Below are 25,194 nucleotides of genomic sequence, written 5' to 3'. Positions count from 1 at the left end.
ATGCAAGCACTTCTTATAGGAAGGTCTCTCTCAGAGTCTGGAATCGATGAGAATGGCAAACGAGATCAACTCTTCAAGAGTCCTAGATATATCTCGAGCTGCAATCTCATCTTTAATGTTATCAGAGAGGCCATGGGAAAAAGCAGCCATGAGAGCCTCATTGATCCAACCAAACTCTGCTGCCAGAGTACAGAATTTAATATCGTAGTTGGCAGCAGTTCTTGTACTCTGTTAAATGGACATGAGGCTTTTGGCAGCAGAGGTGGAGCGAGCGGTAATATCAAATACCCTTTTCATGAAGGCCACAAACTCAGCGTAATTCTGAACAATGGAATTTGTGTTTCCCATAGAGGGTTTGCACAAGCCAAGGTTTTGTCAGAAAGCAAAGAAATAATGAAGCCTACTTTGCTTCTGTCCATAGGGAACACCTGGGGCAGCATCTCAAAATGCACTATATTAGCAAAAGTATTTGGACACCTGCCTTTACACGCACATGAACTTTAGTGGCATCCCAGTCTGTTTGTAGGGTTCTATATTGAGTTGGCCCACCCTTCGCAGCTATAACAGCTTCAACTCTTCTGGGAAGGCTGTCCACAACGTTTAGGAGTGTGTCTATGGGAATGTTTGACCATTCCTCCAGAAGCGCATTTGTGAGGTCAGGCACAGATGTGGACGAGAAGGCCTGGCTCGCAGTCTTCACTCTAATTCATCCCAAAGGTGTTCTATCCCAATGTTTCTCAACTCCAGTCCTCAAGTACCCCCAACAGGTCATGTTTTCAGGCTTCCGATTATTCTGCACAGGTGATTTGATTAGTTTAACTGCCTTAGTAATTACCACAGCCATTTCATCTGAGGGAAATCCAGAAAACATGACCTGTTGGGGGTACTTGAGGACTGGAGTTAAGAATTATTATTATCGGATTTAGGTCATGACTCTGTGCAGGCCAGTCAAGTTCCTCCACCCCAAACTCGCTCATCTGTGTCTTTATGGACCTTGCTTTGTGCACTGGTCCAAATCATTTGGTGGAGGGGGGGGTTATGGTGTGGGGTTTTTTCCAGGATTTGGGCTTGGCCCCTTAGTTCCAGTGAAGAGAACTATTAAGGCGGCAGCATACCAAAACATTTTAGACAATTTCATGCTCCCACCTTTGTGGGGATGACCCCTTCCTGTTCCAACATGGCTGGGGTTCTATGCTAAGTTTGGGTTTTCATGCTGGATTTGGGTTTTCATTTTGTCTTGGTTCAGAAACATGAGGAAAGAAGTCCCTGGCACTTAAAAAAAATTTGGAGACTGAGAGCAAATAAGGTACTTTTATGAACTAAGAATACATACTTAAATAGATTTTTTTAAGCAGAGTTTAGTGTCACTTTAAATTTACTTCAAATCCTTGTGCTCTCTTCTTCCTTTCCTTGCTGTTTTTTTTGTTCTCTCAAAAGAGTATATTGAGACAAACAAAGACATACAATCAAACATTGTAGGTTCCAGATAAAACACTGTCATACACAATAATCCGACATGTCATCACAATCCACCTGTTCAAATAAAAACTCTTGTACATTTAATGTTTTTCTTGCCCGGTCCCCCCCCCCCCTTTGACTTACACCCCACTCCTTTAGATAGGTTTAGTATAACAGCCCAAGACCCAACAATTATACAGTGTGAGCAGAGTCAACCTTCTTTGTTAAAGTAGCAGTCTGTCCAGAACCAAATCCACTGGGGAAAAGGCCGGGTGTATCTAACCATGGAGATCATAGAGCATTAAACTTTTCCAGGCAACCCCAGTGCTGGAATATGTACCTCTCCTCCTAGGGTAGGAGGCTCCGTCCCCTTCCAATGCCTGAGAATAGGCTTGTGGGCCTGAAAAAGTGCCCTGGCTATGGCTTGTTTAGGGTTATCTTCAATTCGGTGGTCATCTAGAATTCTCAATACACAGGCCTTGGGGTCCATCAGGATATTGACCTGAAATACCCTAATATTGGTGGCGACAACTCCTGACCAGTAGAGATGTAGCTTGGGGCAATGCCACAGTAGGTGGATAAGGTCTCCATGGTCCCTAGAGCACCAAGTACACTCAGGGATGCACCTGTAAGACGATATACAAATGGATCAAATATGCCCACATCACTCTCCCATTTACCACTTTGGACGGGAAGCCTTTCAAGTACGTGGACACAAGCATGGCATAGCACTGGAATATAAATTATGAAAAAGTTTTAAGAATTGTATTGATTTGTATTTATTTTTTAATTTTTAACTGGACTGTTGGGGGAAGGGGAGCTTTGGTGAATTATCATGGGTCTAAACAAACCCTTGATGTCTCATTTTTGAGACAGATAAAGGAATTGAGGACACAGATTCTTCAAATCCTTTCTCTGCAGCCTCAACTACACTGCAGATAAATGAACAGGAGACAGAGGCTCCTGTTCATTCACAAACTGAAGCACAGTAAGCACAGTTTGCTACGCTTCAATTATGAATGAACACAGGAGCAATTGGTACCGATCATACAATGTGTTCAGGAAAGAAAGGGGCTGCTCTCAATGCAGAACCCCTGTGCCCCACAACATCTGGCAGGAGAGCCGGCAGTGCTAGAGTAAGGGGGGGGCGGGGGTTTGGCAGCACACTAGGAGAATAGAGCTGCAGGGGAGGCAATCGTGAGGAAATCATTCCGGCACTGGGCTGTGGAACAGGGCCGATCCTAGGGTCACCGGCGCCTGGGTGCAGAAATATTTTTGGCGCCCCCACATGGGCGTGGTCATCTTACCAACTCCTCCCCTTTACAAATGTTTCTATGGCAACGACTCAAACACAGAGATGCTCCCCTAAGAAGTCTTTGTTACCCTGGGATCCTCCTGTGATCTTTTAATAAAGAAAATACAGGAAGAGGGTACACTAATGAGACCTGGAGGGGGGTCTCTCTGATGCACACAGAGAGGGCTTCTGTTAGAGAGTCTTTTAGAAAGAGCCCCCAGACAGGAGATGGTCAGAGACTGCAGACATAGTACAGGAGATGATCAGAGACTGCAGATATAATACAGGAGATGGTCAGAGACTGCAGACATAGTACAGGAGATGATCAGAGACTGCAGATATAATACAGGAGATGGTCAGAGACTGCAGACATAATACAGGAGATGGTCAGAGACTGCAGACAAAGTACAGGAGATGATCAGAGACTGCAGACAGGATATAAGAGATGATCAGAGACTGCAGACATGGTACAGGAGATGGTCAGAGACTGCAGACATAATACAGGAGATGATCAGAGACTGGGGACATAGTACAGGAGATGATCAGAGACTGCAGACATAGTACAGGAGATGATCAGAGACTGCAGACATAGTACAGGAGATGATCAGAGACTGCAGACATACTACAGGAGATGATCAGAGACTGCAGACATAGTACAGGAGATGGTCAGAGACTGCAGACAGGATATAAGAGATGATCAGAGACTGCAGACATAGTACAGGAGATGGTCAGAGACTGCAGACATAGTACAGGAGATGATCAGAGACTGCAGACAGGATATAAGAGATGATCAGAGACTGCAGACATAATACAGGAGATGATCAGAGACTGCAGACATACTACAGGAGATGATCAGAGACTGCAGACAGGATATAAGAGATGATCAGAGACTGCAGACATAGTACAGGAGATGGTCAGAGACTGCATACATAATACAGGAGATGATCAGAGACTGCAGACATACTACAGGAGATGATCAGAGACTGCAGACATAGTACATGAGATGATCAGAGACTGCAGACATAGTACATGAGATGATCAGAGACTGCAGACATAGTATAGGAGATGATCAGAGACTGCAGACATAGTACAGGAGATGATCAGAGACTGCAGACATAATACAGGAGATGATTAGAGACTGCAGACATAGTACAGGAGATGATCAGAGACTGCAGACATAATACAGGAGATGATCAGAGACTGCAGACATAGTACAGGAGATGATCAGAGACTGCAGACATAGTACAGGAGATGATCAGAGACTGCAGACATATTACAGGAGATGGTCAGAGACTGCAGACATAGTACAGTAGATGATCAGAGACTGCAGACATAGTACAGGAGATCATCAGAGACTGCAGACATAGTACAGGAGATGGTCAGGGACTGCAGACAGGATATAAGAGATGATCAGAGACTGCAGACATAGTACAGGAGATGATCAGAGACTGCAGACAGTACAGGAGATGGTCAGAGACTGTAGACATAGTACAGGAGATGGTCAGAGACTGCAGACATAATACAGGAGATGATCAGAGACTGCAGACATAATACAGGAGATGATCAGAGACTGCAGACATAGTACAGGAGATGGTCAGAGACTGCAGACATAGTACAGGAGATGGTCAGAGACTGCAGACATTGTAAAGGAGATGATCAGAGACTGCAGACATAGTACAGGAGATGATCAGAGACTGCAGACATAGTACAGAAGATGATCAGAGACTGCAGACATAGTACAGGAGATGGTCAGAGACTGCAGACAGGATATAAGAGATGATCAGAGACTGCAAACATAATACAGGAGATGATCAGAGACTGCAGACATAGTACAGGAGATGATCAGAGACTGTAGACATAGTACAGGAGATGGTCAGAGACTGCAGACATAGTACAGGAGATGATCAGAGACTGCAGACATACTACAGGAGATGATCAGAGACTGCAGACAGGATATAAGAGATGATCAGAGACTGCAGACACAGTACAGGAGATGATCAGAGACTGCAGACATAGTACAGGAGATGATCAGAGACTGCAAACATACTACAGGAGATGATCAGAGACTGCAGACATACTACAGGAGATGATCAGAGACTGCAGGCAGGATATAAGAGATGATCAGAGACTGCAGACACAGTACAGGAGATGATCAGAGACTGCAGACATAGTACAGGAGATGATCAGAGACTGCAAACATACTACAGGAGATGATCAGCGACTGCAGACATACTACAGGAGATGATCAGAGACTGCAGACAGGATATAAGAGATGATCAGAGACTGCAGACATAGTACAGGAGATGGTCAGAGACTGCAGACATAATACAGGAGATGATCAGAGACTGCAGACATAGTAAAGGAGATGATCAGAGACTGCAGACATAGTACAGGAGATGGTCAGAGACTGCAGACATAGTACAGGAGATGACCAGAGACTGCAGACATAATACAGGAGATGATCAGAGACTACAGACATAGTACAGGAGATGATCAGAGACTGCAGACATAATACAGGAGATGATCAGAGACTGCAGACATAATACAGGAGATGATCAGAGACTGCAGACATAGTACAGGAGATGATCAGAGACTGCAGACATAGTACAGGAGATGATCAGAGACTGCAGACATAGTACAGGAGATGATCAGAGACTGCAGACATAGTACAGGAGATGGTCAGAGACTGCAGACATAGTACAGGAGATGGTCAGAGACTGCAGACATAGTACAGGAGATGATCAGAGACTGCAGACATAGTACAGGAGATGATCAGAGACTGCAGACATAGTACAGGAGATGGTCAGAGACTGCAGACAGGATATAAGAGATGATCAGAGACTGCAGACATAGTACAGGAGATGATCAGAGACTGTAGACATAGTACAGGAGATGGTCAGAGACTGCAGACATAGTACAGGAGATGATCAGAGATTGCAGACATACTACAGGAGATGATCAGAGACTGCAGACATACTACAGGAGATGATCAGAGACTGCAGACAGGATATAAGAGATGATCAGAGACTGCAGACACAGTACAGGAGATGATCAGAGACTGCAGACATAGTACAGGAGATGATTAGAGACTGCAAACATAATACAGGAGATGATCAGAGACTGCAGACATAATACAGGAGATGATCAGAGACTGCAGACATATTACAGGAGATGGTCAGAGACTGCAGACATAGTACAGGAGATGATCAGAGACTGCAGACATAGTACAGGAGATGATCAGAGACTGCAGACATAGTACAGGAGATGATCAGAGACTGCAGACATAATACAGGAGATGGTCAGAGACTGCAGACATAGTACAGGAGATGGTCAGAGACTGCATTTCCTATGGACGTTAGTAAATAATGGCCAATCGACCCTCTCACCTGACCCAGCGATACAGCAACGGTTCCTCTGATCAGGAGTCAGCTCACTCTGAATTGCCCGTGGTGACTCCGCTGGATAGCACCCAGATCTGTATTCTGACAATGACTCCATTCCTTTCTCCACCAGGGATGGTGCTAGGCTGTGTGGCTTTCCCTCTGGTGGCGCAGGGCAGCGGGGTTCTCTCTCTGATGGGGTTCCCTCAGCAATGTCCTCTCCCTCTGGAGTCCTGGGTGTACTTCCCTGAAAGCTTTCCCGGACTCCTGGCTCTCTCTCTCCCATTCAGTTGAGCATGCTGTGTGAGCTCCAGTTTCCGTGTTACAGTGGGGCTGCCAGTCCTCGGGACTACATGTCCCACAATCCTCTTCTCTGCTCCTTTTTCTATTCTGTTTCTTCCCTGGGCATATGAAGGCGGGGGAAGATACATAGTGGGCAGCTGTGCTGGCAAGCGCTGCTCACTAGTACAGCAGCGTGCGCGAGAGGGAGAGGGAGGGGGGAGAGGGAGGGGGAGAGGGGGGAAAGAAGAGCCCGCAGCTGCATTGGCATCACTAGGGTTGGGGTCACTCCCCCTTCCACCAACTATAGTCGCCCTTCAGTACAGACCCCCCTCCACTAAGTATAGACCCCCTCCATCAGTGAAGAACCCGCACTAAGTATAAACCCCTCCCTCAGTACAGACCTTCCTCAGTACAGACCCCCCCCCCAGGAAAACCCCCCTCCATTAGTACAGACCCCCCCAGGACAGACCCCCCTGCATTAGTACAGACCCCCCCAGGACAGACCCCCCTCCATTAGTACAGACCCCACCTCCATTAATACAGACCCCCCTCCATTAGTACAGACTCCCCAGGACAGACCCCTCCTTCATTAGTACAGACCCCCCATTAGTACAGACCCCCCAGGACAGACCCCCCTCAATTAGTACAGACCCCCAGGACAGACCCCCCTCCATTAGTACAAACCCCCCTCCATTAGTACAGACCCCCCATTAGTACAGACCCCCCAAGACAGACCCCCCTCAATTAGTATAGACCCCCCAGGACAGACCCCCCTCCATTACTACAGAACCCCCAGGACGGACCCCCCTCCATTAGTACAGACCCCCCAGGACAGACCCCCCTCCATTAGTACAGACCCCCAAGACAGACCCCCCTCAATTAGTATAGACCCCCCAGGACAGACCCCCCTCCATTACTACAGACCCCCCAGGACAGACCCCCCTCCATTACTACAGACCCCCCAGGACAGACCCCCCTCCATTAGTATAGACCCCCCCAGGACAGACCCCCCTCCATTAGTACAGACCCCCCAGGACAGACCCCCCTCCATTAGTATAGACCCCCCCCAGGACAGACACCCCTCCATTAGTACAGACCCCCCTCCATTACTACAGACCCCCCAGGACAGACCCCCTCTCCATTACTACAGACCCCCCAGGACAGACCCCCTCTCCATTACTACAGACCCCCCAGGACAGACCCCCCTCCATTTCTACAGACCCCCCAGGACAGACCCCCCCTTCATTACTACAGACCCCCCCAGGACAGACCCCCCCTCCATTACTACAGACCCCCCAGGACAGACCCTCCCTCCATTACTACAGACCCCCCAGGACAGACCCTCCCTCCATTACTACAGACCCCCCAGGACAGACCCCCCCTCCATTACTACAGACCCCCCCTCCATTACTACAGACCCCCCAGGACAGACCCTCCCTCCATTAGTACAGACCCCCTCTATTAGTAATGACCCCCCAGGGCAGACCCCCCTTCTCCATTAGTACAGACCCCCCCCCCTCCATTAGGGTACAGTACATAAAAACACCCGGGCGGCAGCTGGAGAGGAGAGGACAGTGTGCAGCCACGCCGCCTGGGTGGAGAACAGAAGTGTACACAGCAGGCAGCAGGAGCGAGAGACACAGAGAGGAGGAGAATGTGTCAGCACGGACCGCTCCTCCCCCCCTCCCCCCCGCACGCGACATCACTCACGGCTGGTCTCTCTCCACACAGAGACCAGCCGCTCTGCCTCCCTTCTCATCTCCGGCTTGAGCAGTTAATACAGCGGCACCTTTCTTCTTAGAAAACCGGCAGAGAGGCGCCGCTGGACACAAACAAGAGGAGGAGGAGGAGGGAGGGGAGCACTCTGGCGCTTCAGCGCCCCCACCTCTCTGGCGCTCGGGTGCACTGCACCCCGTGCACCCCGTCTAGGACCGGCCCTGCTGTGGAATTTACCTTGGATCTGCAGGATGCCAGGATTTCAATTAAACCCTGGGATGGTCCTGCACGTTCCATGATTGTTCGAAGGTATGTGCTTGCCTTTACACCCAAAACCCCCTTCTATGCTATACTCTGCACCACAAATCGCTCCCCTCTGCTAACCTCTGTTCCCCAAACCCCACCCCCCGATCATTTCTGTACGCCAGACCCCCTCTCTTACACTCACCTTTGCACCCCAACCCCCCTTTCTGCTCATGTCTGTATCCTACCCCCTCTTTTCTCACTTTTGCACCCCAACCGCCCCTTGCTGACCTGTACATTCCAACTCCCTTCTTTTCTAACCACTGCACCTCAACTCCCCCTCTCAGCTAACCTCTGCACCACAACTTCTGCACAATGCTAAACTGCACCCTGCCCCTGCCCTGCTAAATGTTGGATTCCCAACCCCCCTACCCAGCTAAACTTTGCACCCACCTCTCTCCCTAAACCACCCTATGAACCTCAGACCCCCCTTTCTGCTTACCTCCACACCCAAATACCCTCTTGGCTCACATATGCACCACACTCTCAGGGCAGGACCGTTCTCTGTGTAGCATCCTAGAGGTTGCAGGCGATGCTGGCCAAGAATAGCGATTTACAGACAGCTTGGGTTATTTACAATGAATAAACTAGTTGCCGTGGAGTACTGATGCAGCGGGCTGTGAGTAAACTTTGGTAGAAGATGGAAGGCAGTCTGAACCCAGGACACTCAGTAGTATATACGGCGCTTCCCTGACACTATGATCCCCCGACAACAGCCACCGCAGCAGCCGGAATCTCTTCCTGCCGTTTCACTGCAAATTAAGTTAGGGGAGCCAAGTACCAGATCTTGTTCCTGCTTTGTGCTCCGGGATACAGCCCAGACCGGTCTTGGTACATGGTTGAAATTCCGGGAAGGTCCTGCAGTATCTGGGACAGTTGGAAGGTAAGCTAATACCTCTACCTCTACTGCAGATTGACAATGCTAAGCCATAGCCTCACAATTAGCAGCAGTGTTGCCAACCTGCAGTGTGTGCTCCTTCAGTTGGCCATCGGGCTGCCTATAAGGCCTATCATATAGGCAACCCCAGAGCTAATAAAAAGTACTCTCAAAGCAGGTTGGCAATGTTGATGCTAATTGTGAGCCTGTGACCTAACATTGTCAGCATGCAAAAGGAAGTGCTATTACTGGCAGGAACTCTGGGTAAGAAATTTTGCAACACCAAAAAGTTATATGCTTAAGAAAGCAGTATACAATGGTGTACAATGCCAAATATACTAAAAAAATGATTTAGAGTTTATATACACTGTGATAATTTAGCTATAGGATCTAGTGGGTGAAGAAATGCAGGTTTGATGAAGCTGGTCAAAAACAACTTCACACTAATACATTTGGAAAACAGATTGTAATTTTCTAAAGTTATACAAGTTTTAAACTCCTGAATTCGCACACTTAAGGTCAGGAAACCCCACCCATTTATACCTCCACCTTTCAGGTGTTCCCAGAGTTTAATCAAAGATTATTTTATGTTGCTGCCACGCACAATTCTGTATCACAAACCCATCACATTCTAAATTATTATAAAAAAAAAAAGAAAAGAATGGAAGGTAACAAATAACAAATGAACATTTAAAACGAGCAATAAACATAGACCATTTCTGCTGTATATTTTATATAATTCCTGGGTTGACTAACAGTGTAAAATAATAAAAAAAATGGGTAAATTAACACATTTCTATATGAAAATGCAAACGGTATAATTTTATTTTTTCTAAATGCATGGAAATTAAAAAAGAAAAATATAATTATAATTTTTATATAACAAAAAATGCAGCCTTTATACATCAATTCTTAATCATTCTTTTCAAAGCTGATTTTACATCTTTATTTTTCAAGCTGTAAATCAGTGGGTTCAGCATGGGAACAATTGCTGTATTTAACAAGGCAAACACTTTGTTGGATGCGTTACTGTTGGTTGATTTGGATGCTATATACTGAAAAATAATTGTCATATAGAATATGAGGACCACTACTATGTGTGAGGAACAGGTGTAGAAGGCTTTTAGTCTGCCTGTGTTAGACTTTATCTTGAGGATGGATGAGATAATAAAAACATACGGAATAAAGGTCAAGGTGAAAGTTGATGAAAGATGTGTAAGTCCTATTATAACAAGACAAAGATCCAAAGATGTGGTGTCACTACATATGATTTCTCTAATTGGCAAAACATCACAAAAAAAGTGATCTATCTTATTGGACTTGTAGCACGTGAAGCGTGACAGTATAGTTACATGAGGAATAACCTCTAAAAATCCCAACACCCAACAGACAGAAGCCAACAGAGCACAATGTCTACCATTCATGACCATGTGATAGTATAGAGGTTTACACACGGCCACATATCGATCATAACTCATAGCTACCAAAATCCAAAACTGGTCACTGGTTAATGAAGAAAAAATATATAACTGAGCCAAGCAGGAAAGATATGAAACTGATATCTCTTTTGAAAGAGACATTGTAAATATCTTGTGTAGAGCAGCTGTCGAGCAAGACATATCTAAGAGGGATAAATTGGCCAAGAAGGTGTACATTGGAATTTGGAGATGAGGGTTCAGACACACCAGTAGAAGTATAGCTACATTACCACTGAGAGTGGCAAGATAAGTGAGAAGAACCAGAAGAAAGATCAGAGCCTGTAGCTCAGGTACATCCGAGATTCCTTTGATGATGAAGTCTGTTGGAGTGTGATTTAGGGGAAACATGAACTCTTTGTCTTGTAACTTCAAATGCATTCCTATAAGTAAAATAAATAATTAAATACATAATGAAAGAGAACCTTCACAAGCAAAACCTGTAACACAAGAACATCTAAAGCCTCTCTGAAGGTGACATTGATGGCATCTTTCTAGTAAACATAGTCTTTGTTTTTATCTACTTTACATGTAAATATGGAGGAAATATAAATAATAACATATGCTGAAAAATAATACAGATATTAACGTCATAGTTACCAGAATATTTTTTGTAGTGCTCTTTTATGTTTTGAATTACTACTGACCTCTTGAATGGCTTTTAGCTCCTGGGGACTCTTGTGGTGCCCAGGATTTACAAGCCCCCAAAATGACATGACTTTAGCCTTACTACAGTATCTCACAAAAGTGAGTACACTCCTCACATTTTTGTAAAGATTTTATTATATCTTTTCATGTGACAACACTGAAGAAATTACACTTTGCTACAATGTAAAGTAGTGAGTGTACAGCTTGTATAACCGTGTAAATTTTCTGTCCCCTCAAAATAACTCAACACACAGCCATTAAGGTCTAAACCACTGGCAACAAAAGTGAGTACACCCCTAAGTGAAAAAGTCCAAATTTTGCCCAATTAGCCATTTTACCTCCCCAATGTCATGTGACTGGTTAGTGTTACAATGTCTGAGGTGTGAATGGGGAGCAGGTGTGTTAAATTTGGTGTTATCGCTCTCACTTTCTCATACTGGTCGCTGGAAATTCAACATTGCACCTCATGGCAAAGAATTCTCTGAGGATCTGAAAGAAAGAATTGTTGCTCTACATAAAGATGGCCTATGCTATAAGAAGATTGCCAAGACCCTGAAATTGAGCTGCAGCACCGTGGCCAAGGCACACTTAACAGGTCTCGCCGTGGTTGACCAAAGAAGTTGAGTGCATGTGCTCAGCGTCATATCCAGAGGTTGTCTTTGGAAAAAAAGATGTATGAGTGCTGCCAGCATTACTGCAGAGGTTGAAGGGGTGGGGGGTCAGCCTGTCAGTGCTCAGACCATACACCACACACTGCATCAAATTGGTCTGCATGGCTGTCCAGAAAGAAGCCTCTTCTAAATATGATGCACAAGAAAGCACGCAAACAGTTTGCTGAAGACAAGCAGACTAAGATCATGGATTACTGGAACCATGTCCTGTGGTATGATGAGACCAAGATAAACTTATTTGGTTCAGATGATGTCAAGCGTGTGTGGCGGCAACCAGGTGAGGAGTACAAAGACAAGTGTGTGTGTCTTGCCTACAGTCAAGCATGGTGGTGGGAGTGTCATGGTCTGGGGCTGCATGAGTGCTGTCGGCACTGGGGAGTTACAGTTCATTGAGGGAACCATGAACGCCAACATGTATTGTGACATACTGAAGCAGAGCATGATCCTCTCCCTTCAGAGACTGGGCCCCAGGTCAGTATTCCAACATGATAACGACCCCAAACACACCTTCAAGACGACCACTGCCTTGCTAAAGAAGCTGGGGCTAAAGGTGATGGACTGGCCAAGCATGTCTCCAGACCTAAACCCTATTGAGCATCTGTGGGGCATCCTCAAACGAAAGATGGAGGAGCGCAAGGTCTCTAACATCCACCAGCTCCGTGATGTCATCATGGAGGAGTGGAAGAGGACTCCAGTGGTAACCTGTGAAGCTCTGGTGAACTCCATGCCCAAGAGGGTTAAGGCAGTGCTGGAAAATAATGGTGGCCACACAAAATATTGACACTTTGGGCCCAATTTGGACATTTTCACTTTGTTGCGGTTTAGACATTAATGGCTGTGTGTTGAGTTTTTTTTTGAGGGGACAGCAAATTTACACTGTTATACAAGCTGTTCACCCACTTATTTACATTGCAGCAAAGTATAATTTCTTCAGTGTTGTCACATGAAATCATATAATAAAATATTTACAAAAATGTGAGGGGTGTACACATTTTTTGTGAGATACTGTATATAACAAACAACTGAGAAAGCTAGCTTTTACAATACCTTTGCTACAGACATAGGAAGTTGTGAGGTCCAAGAAGACAGCAGGTTATTCAACTTACGTCTGCCTCTCTCAAATATTTGTTAGAGTTTCCCTTTAACTGCAACATAACATTGTTTTCTGGCTTTCAAAATTAAATTTTAAAAGCTGTGCATTTTTGACATCACATTAACAAATTAACTTTTTGTTGAGTGCCTGAGCAGGTATAAACTGCATTATTATTAATTAAAGAGAATGATTTAAAAAAAAAAACCCAGCAAGGACAAGTATTGCATCTACTTATTACTGTTTCATATTAGAAATGCATGTATCCTAAAAAAATAAAATAAAAAAGGCATATATCCTAAAATAAGCAAGACGTATATGATAATTTACAAATGCTGTGGATAGAATTGTGCATAAAATAATGTAAGTATTTTTTGGAAAAGTGAAAAAATAAATAGCATGAACAACTGGCGATAGCAATAGCAACCAAGGATAAGGCTTGGTTTTTATCTTGCAGTTTTCCCTCTTATGCCCCGTACACACGGTCGGATTTTCTGACGGAAAATGTGTGATAGGACCTTGTTGTCGGAAATTCCGACCGTGTGTAGGCTCCATCACACATTTTCCATCGGATTTTCTGACACACAAAGTTTGAGAGCAGGCTATAAAATTTTCCGACAACAAAATCCATTGTCGGAATTTCCGATCGTGTGTACACAAATCCGACGCACAAAGTGCCATGCATGCTCAGAATAAATAAAGAGATAAAAGCTATTGGCTACTGCCCCGTTTAGAGTCCCGACATACGTGTTTTACGTCACCGCGTTCAGAACGGTCGGATTTTCCGACAACTTTGTGTGACCGTGTGTATGCAAGACAAGTTTGAGCCAACATCCGTCAGAAAAAATCCTAGGATTTTGTTGTCGGAATGTCCGATCAATGTCCGACCATGTGTACGGGGCATCAGTGTTGTGGTCTCTGGTACACCTGTGCAAAACATAAAACACACAGCATGGTGTTTGTTTTATCATAGCAAGTAGAGGATTATATCACTAAAGAATTCTTTTGGGATGATTTCACAGGGGGATTGGTATACTCAGAAGAACAAGCTAAATAAAGAAAAATCTAAGGAGTAAATAGAAAAATGTACCAATACATGGCAATTGCCTATTGCATTTTTGGCAAGATTGGTAATGATGTCATGTCTTTGAGCATGGGCATGCAGACATTGCCAGAGAATAGTCAACCAGAGAGCTTAGAAAATTTCTTAAAATGCTCACTTTTGTTCTCCTCTAGTAAACATTTGCCATCAACGTCTAACATCCTCAAAAATGATATATATAAAAAACTGTTTGCTGCTATGGTCAATACCAATTTATGTGAATTTTTGACATCTTCCACCATATAACACTCTTATATGTTACATAATTGCAATAATAAACAAAAATGGTGTAGTGCTTATATAACCATTGTTGTGCTGTGAATTACAACATATAGAATTATTTTACCACCAAATACATAAAAATGTCAAATGAATGTCTCATGTGCATCGGTCTCTGTGCCACTTGCTGTGTATCACTTTAAATATAAACCATATTTTCATCACATTTCCACTCTTCCACCTAGAGCTGGGCGATTTTCTCCAAAAAAAAAAAAATCTGCGATCTTAAAAAAAAAACTTGATTCACGATTCGAATCAAGGTTTTTTTTTTTTTTTGATGGATACCGCGCCGGTCCTGAGGAGCTGCGGGCAGGAGTTTTTAGGCAAAGCCTCGGCCTCACCTAAAAACTCCTGCCCGCAGCTCCTCAGGACCGGCGCGGTCCTGGAGAAAAAAAAAAAATCTAAAAAATCGATTTGACCTCTCAACTCAATTCAAGATTCAAATCGATTTTTTCCCCAGCCCTACTTCCACCTCTGGTGCTGTAAGTGCTCCACCTCTACCAGATGTGCTCTCACCTCATATATTTGACCCACAAAAAATGCTAGGTAAAATTAGGCATGTCCTATTTAAATGGAGCTCTCCATACTTTGTATAGAGTCAGCAATTACCCCTGCCCCCCAATGTTGAATGACATATGGCCTAGTTTGGTACAGGAAGGGAGGCCACATGCTTGCTTCCCTCCTTTCTTGGCCATATAGGTTGCATGCCTGGAGAAGGTCTGGTTGGAATACTCATGGGAACCCCACGCTGTTTTATTTCAAATAAATAAATTAACGAATTAACTACTATGTTCAAACTGAAATGAATCAAATTGTTATGCTCATGTTCAAGCTCTTTGTAAAATAAAGAAAAAACTGTTCAGCACAGCCAAATATGTACTGCCAGTGTATGTTGCTGAGATTGTTCATGCAATTTATATTGTTCTCTGACACCATGTGCAGCTTTAAAGCATCCCCAAGCATGTTATTTAAAATGACAGAAAAAACAAATGAATGTATTGAATAGATAGTCATGCCAAGGTGTAATTACAGAGCTTCATGTAAAGGTAATACCACATAGACTAAGTGAGTTTCCCTGTCAGATTACACTGAGAAAGTAGTAATATATACAGTTCAACCAACATCTGAACAAACAGATTTAACCAAACAATTGGTTCCTTCATGCATAAACATATTCTAGTCTGTGGGAAATGAAGCTGTGAGGAAAGAAGGGAAGGACGGGTGAAGGAAGAGATTTCAGAATGGAGTAAGAAAAAGCCAAGAAAAAAGGGTTTGCAAACATACAAACCAAGGGTGAGATTTACTAAAACTGCTTCACCCAGAATCTGGTGCGGCTATGCATAGTAACCAACCACATTCTAGGTTTTATTGGCAAAGCTTAATTGAACAAGCTGAAGTTAGAAGTTGATTGGATATTGTGCAAAGCTGCACCAGATTCTGTGTGCACCGGTTTTAGAAAATCTCCTCCTAAATCTCCTACAGGCTTGCAAAGTCTGTATCCTGAAAGTGCATACTCAAGGAGTACCATATTGCCATGTATTTACCTATTTGGTCAGAGACCACTCCAGCCTTGGTTTTCTCATGTTTAATGACCTGTGAGACTCTAGATTTGGCCCCAGCAATGGAAAGGGTAACTGAGTTCCATGCTTTTCAATAGTTTGCCTGGCAGCAGTGAGAATTTGGCCATTAAGGGAAATTGTACAGTGAGAATTCTGGGCCATCGGATAGTCAAAAGCTCATATTTGGGAAGGGGAAAATCTCAGCTCCAAGCAACTTTGTGAATATATGGAGCACTTCTATCCAAAATTGCTAAGTCTCAGGGCATGTCCACATTTTCTTAGATATTTCTCCAACCTTGTAAAAAAAAAAAAGGGGGGGGGACTATCCAGGTACAAAGTGGGTGATCCTGACAGGTACTATATACCATTGTGTAAGGAACTTGTAATTGGTCCTAGTAGTCAGTACTTTATGCAAGCCGGCTTTAGTGTTGGTCTGGATATGAGACCAGTCTGCCCAGTATAAAAATAAAATAAAAATTGTATTGGTATTTGTCCCCCATTGGCAATGCCAAGCCCCCTTTACCCTTTTTGATAATCACTTGCCTATTAGCCTTAAAATTATTAGTCAAGATCAACTCCTATAAACTTCAATGTGGTTCTATGCTAAGTTTGGGTTTTCATGCTGGATTTGGTTTTTCATTTTGTCTTGGTTCAGAAACATGGGGAAAGAAGTCCCTGGCACTTAAACATTTTTTTGAAGCCTGAGAGCAAAATAAGGTACTTTTATTAACTAAGAGTACATACTTAAATAGTTTTTTTAAGCAGAGTTTAGTGTCACTTTACATTTACTGTTTCAAATCCTTGTGCTCTCTTCTTTCTGTCCTTGCTGTTTTTTTTGTTCTCTCAAATGAGTATATTGAGACAAAGACATACAATCAAACATTGTAGATTCCAAATAAAACACTGTCATACACAATAATCCGACATGTCAGCACAATCCACCTGTTCAAACAAAAATCCTTATACATTTAATGTTTTCTTGCCCGGTTTGCCCCCCCCCTTTGACTTACACCCCACTCCTTTAGATAGGTGTAGTATAACAGCCCAAAACCCAACAATTATACAGTGTGAGCAGAGTCAACCTTCTTTGTTAAAGTAGCAGTCTTTCCAGAACCAAATCCACTGGGGAAAAGGCCGGGTGTATCTAACCATGGAGATCATAGAGCATTAAACTTTTCCAGGCGACCCCAGTGCTGGAATATGTACCTCTCCAGCCGCAGGGTGTCCCCTATTTGAGTAGTCCATTCTCATAGGGTTGGAGGCTCTGTCCCCTTCCAATGCCTGAGAATAGGCTTGCGGGCCTGAAAAAGTGCCCCGACTATGGCTTGTTTAGGGTTATCTTCAATTGGAAGGTCATCTAGAATTCCCAATACACAGAGCTTAGGGTCCATTGGGATTTTGACCTGAAATACCCTAATATTGGTGGCGACAACTCCCGACCAGTAGAGATGTAGTTAGGGGCAATGCCACAGTAGGTGGATGGTGACGACAACTCCCGACCAGTGGAGATGTATTTAGGGGCAATGCCACAGTAGGTGGATAAGGTCCGTAGAGCACCTAGCACACTCAGGGATGCACCCGCAAGGCGATATACAAATGGGACAGACATTGTGCCACATTGAGAGAGCACAGCTGAACCACCTGCAGAGCTTCCTCCCACTGCTCTTCCTCAAATATGCCCACGTCACTCTCCCATTTAGGTACCACTTTGGATGGGAAGCCTTTCAAGTATGTGGACACAAGCATGGCATAGCACTGGAATATAAATCCCTTGTAGTAAGAGACTTCTGTCATATAGTGAAAAATAGGGGCCGGGGATTGTACCCACAATACTCCATCTGATTGTGCCCTAACGGCATGACGTAGCTACGCATAGGGAAATTACATTGATTGAGGAAGGCTGAATTTAGTCTGCAATGCCGTAAAGGAGTTCAGTTTGCTGTTGGATAAGATGTATACCAGACATGTGACGCCATACAGTTTTCATCTTGTACCACAGGGCAAGGATTGAAACTCCCTGTAGTACCCATTGTTTCAAATAGGGCTATAACCAGTAAAGCCAGTGATATCCTGTAAATGCCTGACTTTATTCCATACCTTCTGCATACAAACATATGTGGGAAAAAGCTTGTTGGATTTAGTGTAGGTCAGAGCCTCCAATCCCCACATTGTGCATCCCCATGATGTGGTGTAACAGAGCTGTGGTTGGGTCTACATTCCCCTCTGCATTGGCTGACTCCATGGGCAGAGCCCGGGCAATATGTTGCAATTGAGCTGCCAAGTAGTAGAGCCACCGGTTGGGCAAAGCCAAACCACCATTCTCTTTAGGTTTTTGCAGTTGCTCGAGCTTAACCTTCGGAGGTTTATTAAGCCGTATAAAAGAAGGGAACGTAGAATTAATGATTCAAAATTCTTTAAGTGGAACAAGCATTGGTGTTTTATGCAGAATATAGAAAAGTTGTGGCATAAAAAACATTCTTATGAGATTCACTCTACCTACTAGTGACATCTTACGTTTAGACCATATATTAGTTTTATCCCGGAACTGGCCCAATAGTGGTGACAAGTTAAGTGATACAGGATACAGGAATATTTTGGAGTGTAAGGCACTGACTGTCAGCTGGCGTGTCTAACAATAAGATTGAGGCTTTGCCCTAGTTGATCACCAAGCCTAAATATACTCCAAAATTGGTAATGACCGAAATTGCTTCTCGCAGGGAATCCGCAGTGTCCCCCAAAAGTAACAGTGTCATCGGCATAGAGCATGAGTTTTTCATGAATCTTGCCGTATTTAAAGCCACAAATAGAGGGGTTTGAATGGATCAGGTAAGCCATAGGCTCTATAGCAATGGCAAACAAAAGAGGGGACAAAGGGCATCCCTGACATGTACCTCTATATAGGGGAAATGGCATGGAGGCATGAAATGCTTCTCTATTGGCTGCCTGCAGGGAACTGTAAAGTAATTTTACCCAAGATAGGAAGGAAGGGCCAAACCCAAACTTGTCCATGGTGGCCCACAGGTATTGCCATTATACGCTGTCAAAAGCCTTGTGGGCGTCCAACAACAGCAAGGCCCTATCTCTTTTGTTATCAGCCTGGGACTATATATTGTTGTATAGCCTACGCAAATTATTCGCAGTTGACCTCTCAGGTATAAAGCCTGATTGGTCCGGATGGATAATTGACAATATGGCCTTATTAAGTCTCAGGGCCAACACTTTGGCTAGAATCTTAATATCCACCTGCAAAAGGCATATGGGTCTGTAGGAGCTCGGGTCCAGCAGATATTTTTCTGGTTTGAATAATAGGACTTTATTAGCTTAATGCCCTGTACACGCGATCAGAAATTCTGCCAGCAAAAGTCCGATGTGAGCTTCTGGTCGGAAATTCCGACTGTGTGTATGCTCCATCGGACTTTTGCTGGCGGAAAGATTGAGAGCAGGTTCTCTATTTTTCCGTCGGAAAAAGTTCCTATCGGAAACTCCATTCGTCTGTATGCAATTCCGACGTGCAAAAAAACACGCATGCTCAGAATCATGGCTTTGTATGGAACTTCCCTTTTCTAGTGCCGTCGTACATGTTGTACGTCACTGTGTTCTTGACGGACGAAAGTTCAGAGAACTTTTGTGTGACCGTGTGTATGCAAGCCAAGCTTGAGCAAAATTCCTTGGAAAAACCATCCAAGGTTTTTCGAACGAAAATTCCGATCGTGTGTACAGGGCATTAGTCATGGAGTCAGGGAGGGTCTGACATTCCCAGGCTGCATTAAAAACCTTGAGAAGATGCGGTAATATGACTTTCCGGTACTGTTAAAATACCTCCACTATAGCCCAATCCAATCTTTCTGTGTGTGTAACCAAAGAGCATGGCAGTTGACCTTTCCCATACAAACCTAGCAGCAGCTGATCGCACCCGGAACCTATGCAGCCTGTGCCACTTGCACAGCATTGATGATGCAATTATGATTCAGCTATGAGTGCAGCCATTGCAACATCCCAGTGACAGCAGGCTAAGATGAGGATGGGGGATAGGCAGGAGCCTGTGGCAATAAACCAGGAATGCAATGCAGGTGTGGATCAATGACTAATGACCTCTCCTTCTGTTTATTTCCACACAGCTGGAGGGTGAGCACTGTATTGTCATGACCTGAGCTCATTCATTACAGTTAAGCAGTTTGGACAAGGGGAGGGGAGGGGACACATCATACACACATAACTGACCAGCCAGGTAATAGGGAACAGCTAACAGCCAGATGGAGGAGGACAGACTGACGCTAATCCATCCTCAAAGTCGTATCACAAGCTGCAGGGATCCAGAAGTGGTTCAGAGGGGGATCTTAAACAGGTGGAAGAGAAGTTGAACGAGTAGAACAGATCGTTCTTAGAAATATGGAGTCTCCTCTCCCCCAGATCTCTTTCCAAATGTGTCTCGGTCAGTGCTACTATGACTCAACAGTTCCTCTCTCGCCCAGCGTTCAAGCCTCGACCTTTCAGAGTCAGTAACTGGGATCGTAGCATCTTCTAGGGCATTGTAGCGGGTAGTCTGGGAGATCTACTGAACAAGGCCCAGGACGCTCTGTTCATGAGTGATGCTATCAAGCTGGTTCTGGATGAAGATGGGACCAGAGTAGACAATGAGGACTTTTTAGTCAGTGAATAGCAGAGTTGTCTTCATTGCACTGACCAAAGGGCAAACATAGAAACTTTGCCAGACAGCAGGCTACCACATTTCCCTGTCCAGCAAGCTACAGAAGAAGATCAATGTGGTTCGGATTAGCTTCGACCTATAAAAAGAATCATCCACAGGCAGAGGTGTAGCTTAAAGCTTGTGAGCCCTGATGCAAAAGTTGACCTGGACCCCCCCACTACCAACCCCACAATACACAGGGCTGAAATCACATTCCTTTACACACAGTCTATCAGCCTTCACAGGTTATATCTTGCTTTTATGTTGCCGTTCTGATCTGTGAAATCCCCTGGTCGGAATGGCAGTGTAGTTGCAGTAGGAAAATACACCCTATGCAGATCATGGCTGACTGGCTGTGTTGTAGAGGAATGTGATTTCAGCCCTGCGGAGGAGGAGCAGTATAGAGTGCTGTACTGGGAAAGAAGCTCAGCACCAGGGTGGAGGGGGTGATTAGAGGGCTTTGGGGGGGGGAACTTAGATCTGGGGAGGCAAAGCCATGTGACACGAAATCTGGAGCCTGCAGCCCCTCAGGAGGTGTTAAGGGATTTGTTTTAGCAATTTCTGAAGGTTTTTCTGTCAGTGTTGGCAGGTGTTGGGGGAAGGTCACCTCCTAGAGGTGTGTGTCTTTTCCCCAGTTGTAAGGGAAGTGGGCCAAGCGACATCCCCAGGTGGGGGGTACAGAGAATCCCAGCTAGTGGCTAGAAGACACTGAGCAGTGTCTTACCTCACCAGTGACATCGGTCCCATCGTGGCTACAGGAGGGCACTCTCCTCCTCTTAACTCGCTGAGCTCGGTTACCATTCCATGTTGCCAGCACACAGCACAGACACCTCCCCATCCTGGGCTGTTCTCACCCCATGCTCTTGTCCATTCAGGTAATGGCTTACAGCTTCTCCCCAGCCAATGAGAACAATGAGAGGGGTGTGGACTGTGGAAGGCAAAGTGGAAGCCCAGTACTGGAGGGTAGCTGCGGGGTCCTAGGGCAGATCGGAGCTGGACTTTGTGGCGGATATGATAATATAACAGGGAGGCTGCAGGGGCCCCCTGGAGCTAGTGACGGGGTTGCGACTGTGACCCCTGCAACCCCTTATGCTACGCCCATGTCCACAGGATTTCATTGGATGCATCAGTGTCAAAGCCACACTCTATGGAGCATACACTCTGTCCTATGATCTTCAGTGCTACAGCGCCAAGCGAGTAATGAAGGAGGCGCCACACTGGACTCTCTACACTATGAAGGCAACGGGTCATGTCCTCCTGGGTACATCGTGCTATATGGAACAGCTGCTGGAACCTGTGAAAAGCTGAAGCTGGAGGCGATAGAGAAGAAGGCACTCCCCGCTCTCAGAGATTTAATCCCCTTTTATCCCAGAAGGATCCTCCCAACCCTATTCTGAGTTTGCCGACTCTGGACAATTTCTATATCCATAATGAAGAGCTGTTCACTCCACCAATAACCGAGTTTACAGGTCATGGACTGATAAGCTGTTCCTCATTTACATTTCATCTGAAATGTCTCTTTTCTTTGGAGTCAGACTATTGATAGTTAGAGAGTTATGCCGTGTACACACGATCAGAATTTCCGTCAGAAAAAACTTGGATGGTTTTTCCAACGGAATTCCACTCAAGCTTGCCTTGCATACACACGGTCACATAAAAGTTCTCTAAACTTTCGACCGCCAAAAACACAGTGACGTACAACACTACGATGAGCCGAGAAAATGAAGTTGAATGCTTCCAAGCATGCGTCAAATTGTTTCTGAGCATGCGTGATTTTTTTGCGTGTCCGAATTGCATACAGACGAATGCATTTTGGGATAGGAACTTTTCCCGACCGAAAAATAGAGAACATGTTCTCAATCTTTTGCTGGCTGGAATTCCGTCAGCAAAAGACCAATGGAGCATACACACGGTCGCATTTTCTGACAAAAAGCTCTCATCGGAGTTTTGCTGGCGGCATTTCCGATTGTGTGTACGCAGCATTACTGTGTCCTTTGCTTTTTATCTTTTTTCATACACTCATTTGGGCTTTAAAATAATGCACAAAAAAAAAAAAAACATCCACATCAGAAATCAGCATTTAGTGTGGTCAATCTCTAGAGGTGGTCTTGCACAGAAAGATTTTTATGGGCTACTGCTTCAAATTATAGCTGGCCATACACTAGTAGATTTTTTTTAAAAATTAAAAATTTCTAGAACGTTTGTTGGATTTTTATTTACATTAGTTGGGCCGAATCAACGTTTCATTTTGACCGCAGTGATGAGAAAATTCAAAAGGAGCAGAAAATTTTTTCTCAAACAAAAAGAAATTTCTAATGGTGAATGTGGTTTTCATTTGGTAAAGTCCAGTCGTTCCAAATTCAAATGTTAAAAGCAAAATAATTAAAAATAACTTTCATCAAGCCATGAAATGTACTGAGAATTTTTGAATGGACATTTACTAGCGTATGGCCAGCTTTAACTGCAAGCATGTAATTGCAATTGATCTTTCATATAGTCCATTTGGTTAAGAACCAATGAATAATTCTCATAGATTTTAATATAAATGGTAGAGTTGAGCTGCCCAATCAAAATCCAACCATGTATTGCCAGCTCAAAGTCCATACTGATGGATGTTTTTCCCATTATCTTAAAACGATTAGGGCAGTCTTGAAAGGAAGGTATCAAGGTAGACATATGGGAGCTGCCATTGGTGTCTTGACTTAACAGTGCAGCTTCCGGAGCTCTCATCTTTATTTTTCCTGATTGCCAAAGAGGAAAGATGGTCATCAAAAACAGTCACTATATCCATGGGAACTGTGGACAACCCAGCCCAATCCTTTCCTGGATCTTTAAGCAACAGACTATTTTTATTTATTTTTTGTTCCTTTAGACAGCACCAGAGGCATCTAGCCCCTTAAAGCCCCATACACATGGTCGGACTTTGTTCAGACATTCCGACAACAAAATCCATGGATTTTTTCAGACGGATGTTGGCTCAAACTTGTCTTGCATACACACGGTCACACAAAGTTGTCGGAAAATCCGATCGTTCTAAACGCGGTGACTATAAACAGGGCAGTAGCCAATAGCTTTCATCTCTTTATTTATTCTGAGCATGCATGGCACTTTGTCCGTCGGATTTGTGTACACACGATCGGAAATTCCGACAACGGATTTTGTTGTCGGAAAATTTTATCTCCTGCTCTCCAACTTTGTGTGTCGGAAAATCCGATGGAAAATGTGTGATGGAGCCCACACACGGTCGGAATTTCCGACAACACGCTCCGATCGGACATTTTCCATCGGAAAATCTGACCGTGTGTACGGGGCATAACTATTCTGCTACAAGATTGGGCCATCTCAAGCAATTCATGAGTATATCTTTGTGGGATGGTCATATATAAATATAAAATATAAAATGTTTGGTGGCCGGGCAGCTGGCCGCCATGGAATGTGAATAATGAGCTTTTCAGATCAAATGAAACATTGGGCAAATCACTAAATGCACAACTGGGAATGCATGTAGGGGTACTATTTTACCGGCCAATGACTTGTTTTTCTGTTCAGTCAGTCTTGTGATCCACACTGCACTGCCAGAAAGATCCCTCTGCTCTTCTCCTCTCTGCTCAATGGAAAGAGCTGATGATCCTGGTGTACTGTAAGTAGTTTGGAAGTGAATAGGTGGCATTCAAAGCTGCAAAACATAACTAGGAAGTGGTGGCATCATCTGCTTCCATGGCACAGAAGTGTTAATTATAAAACTGGCTGAACAGCCCTTTGGCAGGATTTTTTTTCACATATGGCTGCTCACCTGGATTTCAGCTTTCAGCACTATTCCAGTGTTATTGGGAACAAAATGTTGGAATTCTAGTTTTCATAAATATGCCATTTAAAGGCTTTTAAACATGTCCCACCACACTTATCACATATTAATATCCTTGTATAGACTTTAGGTGAGACAATACACTGCTGGAGAATGATTATCCACAAGGCAGGTCTTGTACCTTCACACACAGTCCTGTATTTTATACTCTGTACTGTGGTTCAGTAGATTCATATCAGTTATAAACAGAACTTCGAAACTGTTAGATCAATGAGTGGGAATTCACAAGCTTTGTCTGAGCAGCACAGACTGTTACCAGTTTGCTAACCTACTACTCTTTATTGTATATAAAGTGATGTATAATATGTATTTATTCTGGTTGTAAACAAATGCCATTATATGAATTATCTATTAAATCACTCATACTTGTGAATTTTATCACAAACTATTTCAAAAACACATGGGAACAATTCTATACAGAAGTAGCAATGACAGCAGAAGTTGCTGCTGGTATTTATGGACCGTACTAGACTTTCTACTGGTAATATGCCCTATTGCTGTACCCAGA

At 44.2% G+C, this 25,194-nt stretch overlaps 1 pseudogene; it reads left to right on the top strand.

The window, feature by feature from the left end:
- On the top strand, nt 1-22,218 carry LOC141108954 (lipid transferase CIDEC-like; annotated as a pseudogene).
- Nucleotides 22,219-25,194: the final 2,976 nt, after the last annotated feature.

This window comes from Aquarana catesbeiana, linkage group LG09 (genome assembly GCF_042186555.1).
Source record: "Aquarana catesbeiana isolate 2022-GZ linkage group LG09, ASM4218655v1, whole genome shotgun sequence".
NCBI lineage: Eukaryota > Metazoa > Chordata > Amphibia > Anura > Ranidae > Aquarana > Aquarana catesbeiana.
Note: the sequence above shows the minus strand (reverse complement) of the source record. Positions and strands in the feature narration are given on the sequence as shown.